At 46.3% G+C, this 13864-nt stretch overlaps 1 pseudogene; it reads right to left on the bottom strand.

The window, feature by feature from the left end:
* Positions 1-15: 15 nt before the first annotated feature.
* Positions 16-13331, bottom strand: LOC102710787 (annotated as a pseudogene).
* Positions 13332-13864: the final 533 nt, after the last annotated feature.

Raw genomic sequence — 13864 nt, forward strand, 5'->3', positions numbered from 1 at the left:
TGTATAAAACGAGAAATAACTCGTTTACTTTATTCATATCCATTAAATCTTACCGGATACAGTATCTTATATTTGTCTTACAATACCATTATACCAACTTAAAAATATAAGGCGAACATCCTCTGTTCCGTTGTAGAATCGTTAGTACCAATGTCCGTCGTGTTCTCCATAAATTTGAATTAGTTTGGTGCTATATGTGATTATATATGTATCAGTATGAATAAAAGATCTCATAACTCCACGTAGCCGTTAAATTTGCATGTCCACCACAAGCGAGGTCTCCCCTTTGTCCAACGGCGAACGTCTTGAGCATCTTCCCCGACGCCGTCGTCACCTCCACGACGTACGTGCCGTGGTAGCCCCTGAACCTGAAATTGCCGTCGCCGTCGACGCTTCCCCGCGCGTCCGATATCCACTCCCTCCTTAGATTCACCAGCCTCTGCCCGGCCTCGTTGACGCTGCCGTCGGCGTCGACGAGGGCCGCGTCCTGGCGCCACATGCGGCTCTGCATGAACCCCCACAGCACGACGCCGGCCACGGCCGGGTGCGCGTACGCCTCGCGGAGCACCACCTCCAGGTCGTCCGCGCGGAGGGAAACGTCGGCCTCGCTCACGTCCAGCTCGGTGATCCAGATGGGCAGCCCCGTCGTGGCGAGCCGGTCGAGCGCGTCGCAGATGACCTCGCCCGACGGGTTGGACTCCAACCCGTCGGGGTTGGAGCGGAAGCGGCCGGCGTAGCGGGACAGGAGGCCGTTGAGGCGCCGGCCGTGCACCGCCGAGGCGAGGTCGTCGCGGCCGAGGTCCTTGACCCACTGCTGCACGTCGCCGTCGACGGCCCAGAAGATGCAGTGGCCTCGCGCGGGCTTGCCGTGGCGGTCGCAGAAGTCGAGCAGCGTCGGCGTCGCGGTAGTTGAGCTGGCCGCGCTGCGCCTCCGTCGCAGAAGTTGTTGGTGAAGAAGTCGACGAATTTGGGGTCCTGGATCACGGAGCCGTTGATGCAGGTGCCCAGCAGGAAGGCGGTGTGTCCATCTGCACCACCCGAACGCTCGCGCCGGACATGCTCCCGGCTACTCCGGCTGCGCCGCCGAACTTGAGGACGACGTCGCGCTTGCGAACCTGCAAAAACATCAGATGTGATAGTCGTGATCTAGGTAGTTACGCTGTTCGGTAGAACGATTACTGTCAATTGAGGTAATTGAACTGGAAAGTTGTACTTCAGTGTGAATTGTTTTCAATGAGGAAAATAGCTATGCTCGAAATACAAAAAACAATTATACGTTTATGTACTTGTGCAGAGCTATCATATTTAATATGTACTCGGTGCATGTTTATGTACTTGTGCACTTGCGTCACTCTCCCTTGCTCTTATCAGGTTGTGACACATATGGCCGAGGCACCCAGTAAATGGGATGCCGACGTCACGGTACTTACTTGGCATAAACAAATGGACAATCATTTAATTAGCAGCAAATTAACTTAGGATTGGCTATTATATATTGCCTAGAAAATGATAAAATGTGTGTTCAACTGATCATGCATATCGTGTGAGTGTTGTTGTACGAGTTTGGTCGATACGAAGGATAGGTCACCTTGTCAGTCTTCTCCTTGAGCTGCTTGAACCTCGTCTTCCGGCACTACACTGGACATGATCACCAGTGGCGGGCTCAAACCTTCACCTGTGACAGTTTAGGCCATGGTTTGTGATCAGTGGTCACTGATGAGTGGAGTCACCTCTAACGGGTCAAAAGCCGTCTGAGGTGACTCTCACCTCTGACGGGTATATATTTGTCGGCCCGTTAGAGGTGTACAATTCTGCAACCCTTGGGTCAGTTAGGACCCATCAGATGTAACACACATGTGACGGGCCCAAAGGTAGCAGCCGTCATAGGTAACACACCTGTGACGGTCCTTGAGTGAGAACACGCAAGAGTAGTAACTAGCTATGACGGATTTTAATACCGACCCATCAGTGATGAGTTAAATTCAGAAAAAAATAAATACTAAAAATTGGCTAGCCTCAAGACTCGCTAGCCATGTCCTCTGAAAATACACAGATACACATGGCAGTAAAAAATCATAGGTAATTAAGTCACATATTGCTCAAATTCACATATTGTCTCCAACTTGACATATTGCACAACTTCACATACGGCAATACAAATCACACATCCATATCAACATATTGCCCAACATATACGATTGAAATTGACAGCATTTTACCCAACAAATGCATGAAAGCCACACATTCATACCTTGCAAATATCATGTCGTCGTTGTGAACCTCCCTGTCGTATTTAAAATTGAGAAACCATTTGAATAGTCCAACATAATCAGTGATTGATTAAAACTGACGAAAATTTAGCAAACTGCCGTAATATTGTACAAATGAGTAAATTACATAGCATTCCATAGCACAGAAACATAAAAACAAGGACAAATTGTATTGTGCTCATATGTACATCACAAGCTAATGGTTAATTTGTACATCACAATAAATTAGACTACTTCAAATGTCTAAGTGGCGCGGAAACGTCCTTTCTTGTTCATTATTTCGGTAAGAATGAAGGCACACAATTCTCCTCTGATAGCAGGAGGGTTGATGAGTGCAATCTTCGTGCTAGCTTTACCTTTCTGTTAATTAAATCAGGGGTTAAAATGGTTAGAAGAATAAAGTTGATGTCAAAATGAGCTTTGCCATTAGCAACAACCTCAGGGTCAAAATCTTTCACCGCTCTTATAAGTGTTGACATGTTGTGCCACACATGGAACCCACATTGGTCTCCGATCTGTTGTGCGCATGCGAACTTGGTGTCATGATAAAGTTCGTTCTTGCCGTCCTTGTGCCTACCACCCTTTGCCACATATGGGCCCCAAGCCAAATTTAAGGCCTTGATGATTTCAATGAAATCATACTCTTTGTCCTTATTGAAGTTAAGATAGGCGACCCTACTCCATTTAGATATGATGACTAGGAGAACCCTATGTTGCCTGCAGGGTGGTTAGCTAGCGTTAGTACTAAGAACCGTAACTTCAGAAGTGATATGCACGAAGAGTATTGGGTTCTTGTTGTTGGTTGTGTGCGCACATGATGTACTCCTTGTCTTGGTGGGCCCATAAACATCGGTTGACATATTCAACTACGTCGTTGAAGCTCTACCGTAAAGTAACCTCGTTGATCATCGATGGATCAAGGAACCCAACCTGGTTACCAAGGCGACGACTCTCGATCCAACACAACCTTAAATCATGTACGTATTAGCACTAATTTAAGTAGGACATACTTCAGTAATATCGGAAGGAGTAAGTTTTGCACTTACAAGGAGTAGCATTTTAGAAGACCTGTGTCCAACTTCCGGATCCTGAACAGGTCGAGGAGGTCATCAAAGCCAATAGTTATATAGGTAGGCGCTGACATGAAAGGCTGGTGGTCGTGATGTCCTACTATTGATGAGTCCCTCATTTTCCGCTTGGCATTGCTCAGCTCCATGTATTGTTTATGTAGCTCTCTACAAGCAATGCCCATCATGACTAACAGATGGTCGTCCACCAATGGCTTGCCCAATTCAAATTGGGCCGGCGCCTTCTCGACTTTCCTCAATTTGGTGTCCCCCGCTGAAGTTGCAGCCTTCCCCCTTTTGGGTGCCGGCGCCGACTCCTCGACCTTCCCCTTGCCTTTAGCGCCCCCGCGGTCATGTTTCAGTGGTCCCTCGATAGAAAGCTTTGACTTGGGAGACTTGGGAGGTGTGAGCTCCGTCGGTCGACTTGGACAAGGAATCATCTTGACAACTATGTCTTCCTTAGGCCACTGTATGAATGTCTTGCACGCATCACCCAAAGTCATGATTTCATCATTGGGGGGCACAGGCAGTGGATAGGCTGACCAGTTATCTTTTACTGAATCGATGGACACCTTGACGTACCCAGATAGCAGTGCTGCGCCATGGACTTTTTTTGTCACCGATGGTTTGAAAGCCATGCCCTCGGCGACTTCCTGAGAGAAAGTTGGGTGGACCCTCACCAATAGGGCACATTGCACTACGTTCTGCATTTGTAAAGTTATGAATTAATATTTGAACGTGCAAAAGTGTTGGAGTACATTTGGATCGGATAACATCAATTACCTCTATATTGTCCACTGCCGCTAGTGGTGGTGCGATAGGGAGACCAGGGGCCGCACCTTTGTGGATGCACAACTGCTCCTACCAGAGATAGGGCTCGCGTCATGATGTGTCTGAGGAGTTGGATGAACAACTTGTGGTGTGCCTCGGGGTATGTTCATGTCGACCAAGACTTTGTTAACCCTTTCTTCCACCTTGGCATCCATGGTTGCCTGTAGCTCTTGAATGACCTCCACCTTAAGCTCAGCCTTCAAACAAGCTTCCCTCTCCTCCTTGGAGACTTTACGTTTCCTGTACTGTGAGTTGTACTGTGGCAGACCATGTTTTCAGGGCACGTTGACGCCGATTCCCCGTGTCTGGCCAGGATGTTCTTTGGTCCCGAGCGCCTTCGTAAGAATGTCATCCTCGCGCATCTTTGGCACAGACTTCAGATCGCTCTATGAGGCTTGTTCGGCAACCAAATTCAACTATAAAAAAGTGAGAAAAGTTTTAATAATCATTCACCTCGTACTAACGTGAATTACTAATGCTAAGGTGCGATCTTACCAGGTCCTGATAGACGACGGCATCACTTTTGTTCTCAAATGTGATGGAGCCGTCCGGGTTGACCTTACCCCTTGCCCTTGCCCAGTTGCGAGCTCGAGGTTCTAGAATGTCCGAGAACGGGGCGGGGAGATTCGCAGCTACAGCGGCTGCATCCTCTTGGACCCATATCTGCTCCTTGCCAATGTACCCGGCCGTGCCCAGACGATGCAGGTGCTCATTCCGCTATTGTAGTCGGCGATGTGCCTCGCTTGACTCCCTAAACTCGTTGGTGTTCTTCAGCTGGCGGAACTGCTCCCACACTATATCTATAATTTGTGGGTACTCAGCGAACGACATCCGATTGCCGGGCGGGATGACGTACTCGTTTAGGAGCTTGGACTTCCAATTCTTCCAAGCTTTACCCATCTTCTGGATTGCCTTCCGCTTAAGCCTGTCTTTTGCTTCATCCGAAAATGTGAACCCTTTCTCCATAGTCGTCCAAGCTCGCTCCTTCTCGGCTTCTGAGACCTTCCCTATATCCTTGTGTAGGATACCAAAATTGTCACGTGCCGCCACCCCACAGCAGTTAGACCATCTTGCTATGACACTTCTCGGCGCTGTGGGCCTACCACTAGCATCGACATCTCTTATGACCTGCACCGTGGTCGGCCATTTGTTTTGTGTCTGAGGGTTTCTACTCGACCTACTTGCACTAGTCCCCCCGACATCGAGGTCTGTTGTTCCTGCGGCGCAGCTGTAACATAGATAGGACGTTGGTGTTGCGAAATTGTCATGTATTGCAAATTTGTTCTACAATTTACCTCAAGGTTCGAGTTGTCCGGCCGCCGTCATCGTCGATGGATCACCAGCCAGGACCGGCTCCAGAGTTGTGTCCTCTTGTGCCTGCAGCACTGACGTCGTCGGTTCAATTGCCCTGACCGCCTCTGTGGCTTGGTCGTGTTCTGCCTATTGCCTCGATGGCGTCGCGGCGGACGGGGATGCGGCGGGCGTTGTCATGGTCAATTTATCTGTAAACGCTTACAAGCCTTCTATCATTGTTACAACATGTAATTTCATATTTTTTTAGAACTTGATTGTACTAAGGTATGGCCTCAGATTTGCTCAGAAAGTATGCATCAAATATCATCATTTGCCTAAAGGAAAAAATGCGACGTTAAAACAACCAACTTTTAAACAAAAAAAAGAACAAGTGTAGATAATCTGTTCTTGAGCCAAATACCAGCAACTTTAAAACCACAAAAATAATCAAGTGTAGTTAATTTGTTCTTGAGCAAAGCATAAAGCCGTCATTGAAACCTATAAAAGACCACGTTGACATAATCTGTTTGTCAGCATAAAACAGCCGACATGAAAACTAAAAAAGACTAAGCAGGTAATCTGTTCTTGAGCAACAAATGGCAACTTTAAAACCAAAAAAATAACCAAGTGTAGCTAATATGCTCTTGAGCTATGCAGAAATCCGTTATTAAAACCTATAAAAGACCAAGTTGACATAATCTGTTTGTCAGCATAAAACAGCTGACATGAAAACCTAGAAAGACCAATTGTCGGTAATCTATTCTTAAGCAAAAAATGGCAACCTTAAAACTAACAAAACAATCAAGTGTAGCTAATCCATTCTTGAGCATTCATCACTGACCATTCATCCATCGAAATAAAAAAATATAAATACATCAAATTCATACGAACATTCTCACATATATTTCAATGTACTGAAATGCAAAATTCATACAGGAACATTATTTCAATGAACTAAAATACACTAACAGAAATGTACACATTGCATTCAAATTCATACAAAATTAATACATTCATTCATTTATCGCAAATTCATCCATTCATTCATTTATCTAAAATTCATCCATTCATTCATCCAAAATTCATCCATTCATTCATGTGTCTAAAATTCATCCATTCATTCATTTATTTAAAATTCATCCATTCATTCCTCCAAAATTTATCCATTCATCTAATGCACTAACTGAAATGCATCCATTCATCCAAAATTCATATATTCATTCATCCAAAATTCATCCTTTCATGTAATGCACTAACTACATTCATCAAAAAATCATCCATTCATCTAATGCAGTAACTAAAATGCATTCATACATCAAAAAAACATCCATTCATCAAAAGGGGGGCGGCCTACCTGGTCGGAGAAAAGGCAGGGAGGGCGGGCGGGAAGGCGGGGAGGCAGTGGAGGTTGGGGCCGAGGTCGGGGAGGCAGTGGAGGTCGGGGCGGCACCGAAGCCGAAGCCGATGCCGAGGATAGGGAGGCGGCGACGAAGACGATGTCCGGCGTCGTGGAGGCGGCGCAGAGGGCGACGTCGGGGAGCCGGCGGCACAGTAGGATGGCGAGGTTGGGGAGGCGAGCCGACGACAAGGTCGGGGTGAGGTTCGGCGTTGGCGGTGGCGACGGCGGAGGCAGGGAGCGCGGGGAGGCGGCGACGAAGTTTGGGAGGGAGTGAGAGACGCACTGCTCGGGTTAACCTTGAAGAGCCGAACCCTAAGTCAACATGGGTCAAAGATATCTGTGACGGGCGCCAACAACAGGCCCGTCACAGGTAAACATACCTGTGACGGGTTGAAGATATGGAGTCATCAAAGATGTCAGGACCTTTGACGGCTCTATTGTTGCAACCCGTCAAAGGTAAGGTTGACCCTAGTTGACCTAGGGTTCGGCCTCTTGAAAGTTAACCCAGTGTATTATTTTCTAATTAATTAGTAAAATAAAAACACACTGCACTAAAATAATCGTAAATTCATCCATTCATCATAATAATTTAATATTCATCAAAAATTTAATCCACTACATCAAAATAATCCTAAATTCATCGAAAAATTCATCCACTGCATCAAAATAATCCTAAATTCATCCATAATTCATGCACTTCATCATAATAATTCAAAATTCATCGAAAAATTCATCCACTTCATTTCTGCGCGTGCATGTGGACATAAATTACAAAAATAATCCTTCCTCATGGTCAACGCGGGCATGTTGAACACCATATTCTTCTTCCTCCTCTTCTAGAGGTATTTCTTGACCTATGCCATGCACGTGCTGGTTGTAGTCATTTTCGTCTATGATATTATCCAATCCAACAATTCTTCTTTTGTCATCACGAACAACATGTAGCTCCCTGTTACACGGATCAAGCATATAGAAGACCTGAACAACTTGTTTGGCGAGAACGAAAGGTTCATCCTTATAGGCGTTGTTAGCCAGATTGACAGTGGTGAAACCTTCCGTATCAACTTTTACATTGCGAAGATCGACCCATTGACAACGAAACAACGAGACTTTGAACTTCAAGTAGTCTAGCTCCAATATTTGCTCTACTCTGTCGTAGTACTGATCACGCCTACCACCATCATCGCTACCGGCCTCAATGCGCAACCCACTGCTCTGCACTGTGCATTTACTGTCTTGCTTGATTGTGTGAAAGGTGTATCCGTTTATGTCATATCCTTGCCAGGTTGTGGCACTCCATTCAGGACCCTGTGACAACCACTTCAGTGTTTCACTGGATAAGTTCTGCTCGATCGCAATTTTGTTCTTAAACCACTCGTTGAAGGAAGACATGTGCTTTTTTCAAACCCAACTATCTGATTGGCCTGGGTTGTCATGTCGGAGAAATCCCAAGTGTTCATCAACATACGGCACTACCTCGGTCATATGTGTGAGTATCGTGAAATGAGCCTTGTCATACACCTTTCGATCCATCCTAACTATTTTCCGTCCAACGGTACCCACACCGTCAAGCCTCCCCTCATGATGACATCGTGGTAATCCAATTGAAGAGGTTTCTAACAGGTAGTCCACACAAAAATCGATGAGCTATTCACTGGTGTAACTCTCAACGATGCTTCACTCAGGGTGGGATCGGTTCCGTACAAAACCCTTTAGGATCCCCATATACCTTTCACACGGATACATCTGCGTCATGAAAGCAGGCCACAACACTTTGTTTGTCTGATAAGATGCACTGGAAGATGTACCATTATATCAAAGAAAGTAGGAGGAAAGTACGTCTCCAAATGACATGGCGTTCTCACAATTTCTGCCTGTAGTTCATCTAGTCCCTCGGGGTCAATGATCTTCTGGCCGATAGCATGGAAGAAGGAGCACAACCGCATTATCGTGTGTCGCACCTTTGGAGGCAAAATATACCTTATTGCAACGGGCAACAGCTGTGTGATAAGAATGTGACAATCGTGCAACTTCATTCCTACCAGCTTAAGGTCTTGCAGTGAAACGAACCTACTAATTCTTGACGAGTAACCAGATGGAACCTTTATACCACTATGACATGTCAATAAATTTATCTTCTCATCTTTCGATAGAGTGTAGCAGGCTGGAGGATGGTACACCCTGCTGGACTCCATGGTAACGGGATGTAGCTTCGGACGAACACCCATGTCTTGCAAATCTCGTCGGGCGTTCAGACCATCCTTTGTACTACTAGGGTTAAGCAGTAACCCAATCAAACTCTCACATACATTCTTCTCGACATGCATCAGATCTATGCAGTGGCAAACGTCAAGATCCTTCCAATATGGTAGTCTCCAAAATATTGACTTTTTCTTCCACATGCTCTTATCTTTTCCCTTTACAGCGTTTCTCTTTTTTCTAAACTTGTTGGCTATTCCCATCGGTAAGTTGTGCACATTTGTCCCTGTTAGCTGTTGTGGGGGTCTGGCTGTATCTCTTTGGCCGTTGAAATTTTTTGTCATATTCCTATAAAGGTGATACCGTGGGAGAAATCTCCTATGACCCATGTAGACCATCTTATGTAAATGCTTCAACCATTTGCTTCTTGTTTCCTCCATACACTCCAAACACGCCCATTTTTTCTTTGACCGTTTGGCCAGAAAGATTGCCAAGGGCTGGATAATCGTTGATGGTATTAAACACCATCGTATGGAGGTTGAAATACTCCTGTCCATATGCGTCCCATGTACGTGTGCCCTCATTCCAAAGCGTCGCGAAGTCATCGATCATTGGTTCAAGGAACACATCAATATCGTTGCCATGTTGTCTCGGTCCTTGAATGAGCATGACAAGCATAATATACTTTCTTTTGAAGCAAAACCAGGAAGGAAGATTATAGTTCACAAGAAGAACTGGCCATGTACTATGACGGCTGCTCAAATCACCAAATAGATTAATGCCATCTGTACACATAGCAAAATGCATGCTTCTTGGGTCCTCTGAGAACTCCTGGTAAATCCTATCGATTCTCCGCCACTGTACTGAATCTGTTGGGTGTCTTAGCTTGCCATCGACTTTCCGTTCTTCGGCATGCCAACGCACTAGTTTTGCTTGTTCCTTATTCGCAAATGTTCTCTTCATACGCTTCGCAATTGGGAGATACCACACAACCTTTGCAGGTCATCCCCTCTTTGACTTACTTCCTTCACCTATACTTTTTGCACGTTTGTATCTATAAGCCCCACATACAGGGCAAACATTCAGGTCAGCATATTGCTTGTAATACAAAATACAGTCGTTCGAACATGCATGAATTCTTCTAACTTACCCAACGGGCATAACACTTGCTTGTCTTCGTATGTCATCTGTGGTTATTTGTTCCCCTCTGGCAACATGTCCTTTAATAGCTTAAGAAGTTCTGTAAAACTCTTATCGGACCATCCATTACTTGCCTTAAGCTTCATGAGTTCCAACACACAGGACAACTTGGTGTGCTTTGACTTACATCCATCATACAAGGGCATTTGATAGTTTTCCACCAACTTATTAAACTTCTCAAAGTCTCTGTCATTGTTATTTGCGTCTTCAATATCATGCAACATTTAAGATAGACATTCAATGTCGAAATCAATGGTATCTCCACCTAACGGAGACGATACAAACATGCTTTCTGGAGCTGCGACGACGTTCACTGTATTTTGATCCGACATTTCCTCATGAGCATCAACATCAGGTTCCTCTTGCTCTCCATGCTTGCTCCCACATGTATAATTCTCCATGAATCCTCTCCTTATCAAATGAGAATGCACATCTGAACTATCAGGAATCATCTTTTCATTCCTACAGTCATTACATGGACACATATATACAGGCTCATCCTGCTTTTTCTGTCATTGTCCACAAATTTAATAAATTCAGTGACCCCCTCCCTATACTCCATGGATAAATGATGAACAATGTACATCCACTTCCGATCCATCTGTAATAAATAACATAGAGAAATATTATATGATGTTTGATTGAAAAAATATTATAAAATATTTTCATTATTTTTGGAATAAGACAAATGGTCAAACATTGAAAGAAAAAAGTCAAACATCTTATTTTACCTCCAAGTTTTGCAAAAATTCGCCTTCTTTGTCCTCCCAACCCAACTATGAACAATGCACTGGTCGAGATAGAAAACAGTTGGCAGTGGGGGTATTTATAGCACAAATACACGTCTTAGACGGTTTTATAAAAGGGTTAATTAGATTCATGCCATTGCAAATATGTCAGTTTAGAAAAATACCATTAAAATTTCTGTATTTGTATAGATGTCATTACAATTCTTCCCTCATAGTATAAATGCCATTTTCTACAACTGAAAGACCATTGGACCTACATACAGACCACTGTAATTTTGTATTGTCTAAAATACCCCCTCGCTGACAGGTGGGCCCCACCCAACAGCCCTGCCCCCCTCCTCCATCCACGGCGTGGTGCAGGCTCGCGCTCCACTGCTCATCTCATCTCGTCACCTCGCGCTGCTCGTGCCTTGCTCTCCATCCTCCCTCCCCTCGATTCAGCTCGTCCAGCAAGCAACCCAAGGAAGGAGGAAGGAGCAGCGGCCAGGAGCTCAGCTCAGCTCTGCTCGATCGATGGCTATGAGGCACAGGGCTCGCTCCGCCCCTAGCTCTGTCCATTTCCCTCCTTGGGTGATTTGCTGCTCCCAGTGGCTGTGGCTGTGGATTTCCTGCGGTTTTGAACAAGTTCTTGTGCTGCACGCTCTCTCCGCGCGATGCATTTTTTGTTTCTTGTCGATTTATTGGTGGCAATGCTCGGTGTGGGGTGAAATCTTGGACGATGCTTGATTCAGATAAGAAACAGAAACTACGCAGGATTTGTTCATAGCTTTCGTTTGCTTTGTTCTCATCTTTTTAGTGGTTTTGGACATTTCTTAGGCATATGGGCTATTGAGTAGCTCGAACGAGGAATCTCAATGTTATATTTGGGCATTTGGTAGTACTAGATTGAGCTGAGCACGAGGAGCTCAAGAAATCTTTTTAGTTTTTTCTCTAAGAGGAAAAACACAGGAAGATCTTGGAAAAAGCTCAGGGATTCGTTGAGCTGCATGCATGGAACACGGTGGTGCCAGCATGCCCTTCCGGCGCCTTGCCGGTGTACTTGCGAAACGGCCGCCGCAAGGGAATCGACGGCGCTGCCACCGTCACCGTCCTCTCGTCCAGCAGAAGCCACCCCAGCCGTCGTCGCACACTGGCCCTCGCCGTCACGCTGTCGCCTCGCCGGATGGCCGCTGCCGTCGACTCGGCGAGTAGAGACCATCACGCCACTCCAACGTCACCGCACCGGAGTTGGGGAAGAGGACTGGGCTGTGGGGTGGGACCCACCTGCCAGTGATGTGGAGAGAGGGGGTATTTCGGAGAATACGAAATTACAGTAGCCTATACGTGGGCCCGGTAGTCTTCTAGACGTAGAAAATGACATTTCTATGATGGAGAAGGAATTATAATGGTATCTATATAAATACAAAAATTTTAATGGCATTTTTCTAAACTAGCATATTTATAATGGCATCGATCTAATTAATCTTTATAGAAATACCTGCCAAAGATAGTGAGACGTTAACTGTGACGGTTTGTAACTAGAAAAACCGTCACAGGTGATGGCATACTAGAAACGGTTTAAGCTGTACGGCCCGTCGCAAGTGATGGGATATCACCTGTGACGGCTTTCCACGTTGGCCCGTCATTGATATCGAACACCAATGACGGGCCGCTGCCAGGCCTAGCTCAGTCCGTGGCAGGATGCCACACCTATGACGGATGTGGTTACAACCCGTCAGAAATGATGGATAGCTCTGACCGGACCTTTGGTCCGTCAGTGGTATCCTGTCACAGGTGTGACGTTCTGGCGTAGTGCGGTCCGCCGCGAACCCACGGAGGTCCATCACCTTCACGTCAACGCCGGCGGGAGCGCCGTGGACGTGTACCGCCACCTCGCCGGCCGGGGTCTCCTTCAGCCGGAACGTGCCCTTGATCTCGACCCAGCCGCCGGCACACACCGCGCCGCAGTCGAGCAACCGACACCCACCGTCGCCGCCGTCGTCCACGCGGAGGCTGACACGCACCACGTGGCTCACCTCGCCGCCGGCGCAGCCACCGTCACCCTGCACGGCGACCCAGCCGGCGACACGGTACGTACGTGACGCGGGGCACGAGCCCGCCCGCCCGGGACCTCGTGCCGCAGCCCGGCCGTCGTCCTCGCCGTCACGGCGCACCGCAAGGACGTACCGGCCGCGCTCGCCGTGCACGTCCAGGGCCACGGCCGTACCCTGCTCGACGTGTAGTGCTCCTTGGACAGAGTCGTGCGAGCGCCGAGCGGCGCCCAGCTGACGCCGCCATCCCCGATCAGATTCACGCCGAAAGCGACCTCCTCGGTGCAAGCCATGGCAAATGTGATCGGTGATTCGGTGAGCTAGCTAGCCGGTTAGCAAGAGTGCAAGAAATGAGCTCGCTCTCTCTCTCTTTCTCTTGCCTGCTTGCTGCCTTGCGGTGGTGGTGAGTGCGCACACTGTTTTTAAGCTCTCGACGGACGTCCCTCGATTATCGTAGGTTATCTAAATATTTATTAAAAAATATAAAAAATTTTGTGAAGATAGATTAAATATGTTATATATCCGCTACACAAACATGCAAGTTAAAATATGACTTCTACAATCCATATCAAAACTAACGAATATATGATCGTGAGTATATATATATTATTTCCAGTTTAATTTGTTATTTTTTTGTTATGAATCATAAAAATTATATTTTATCCTGCATGTTTGTGTAAAAAAAATTATATTTTCTAATAACTATTTAGATAGCATGTATGTGTGAAAGGGCATGTAGGCTAGTGTTTGCAGTGACCTAAGTAGCACATAAGCTTTTAGGTTCAAATCTCCATAGGAGCATGAATTTCAGATTGAGTATTTGAGG

Source organism: Oryza brachyantha, chromosome 5, assembly GCF_000231095.2.
Source record: "Oryza brachyantha chromosome 5, ObraRS2, whole genome shotgun sequence".
In the NCBI taxonomy this organism is placed as follows: Eukaryota; Viridiplantae; Streptophyta; class Magnoliopsida; order Poales; family Poaceae; genus Oryza; species Oryza brachyantha.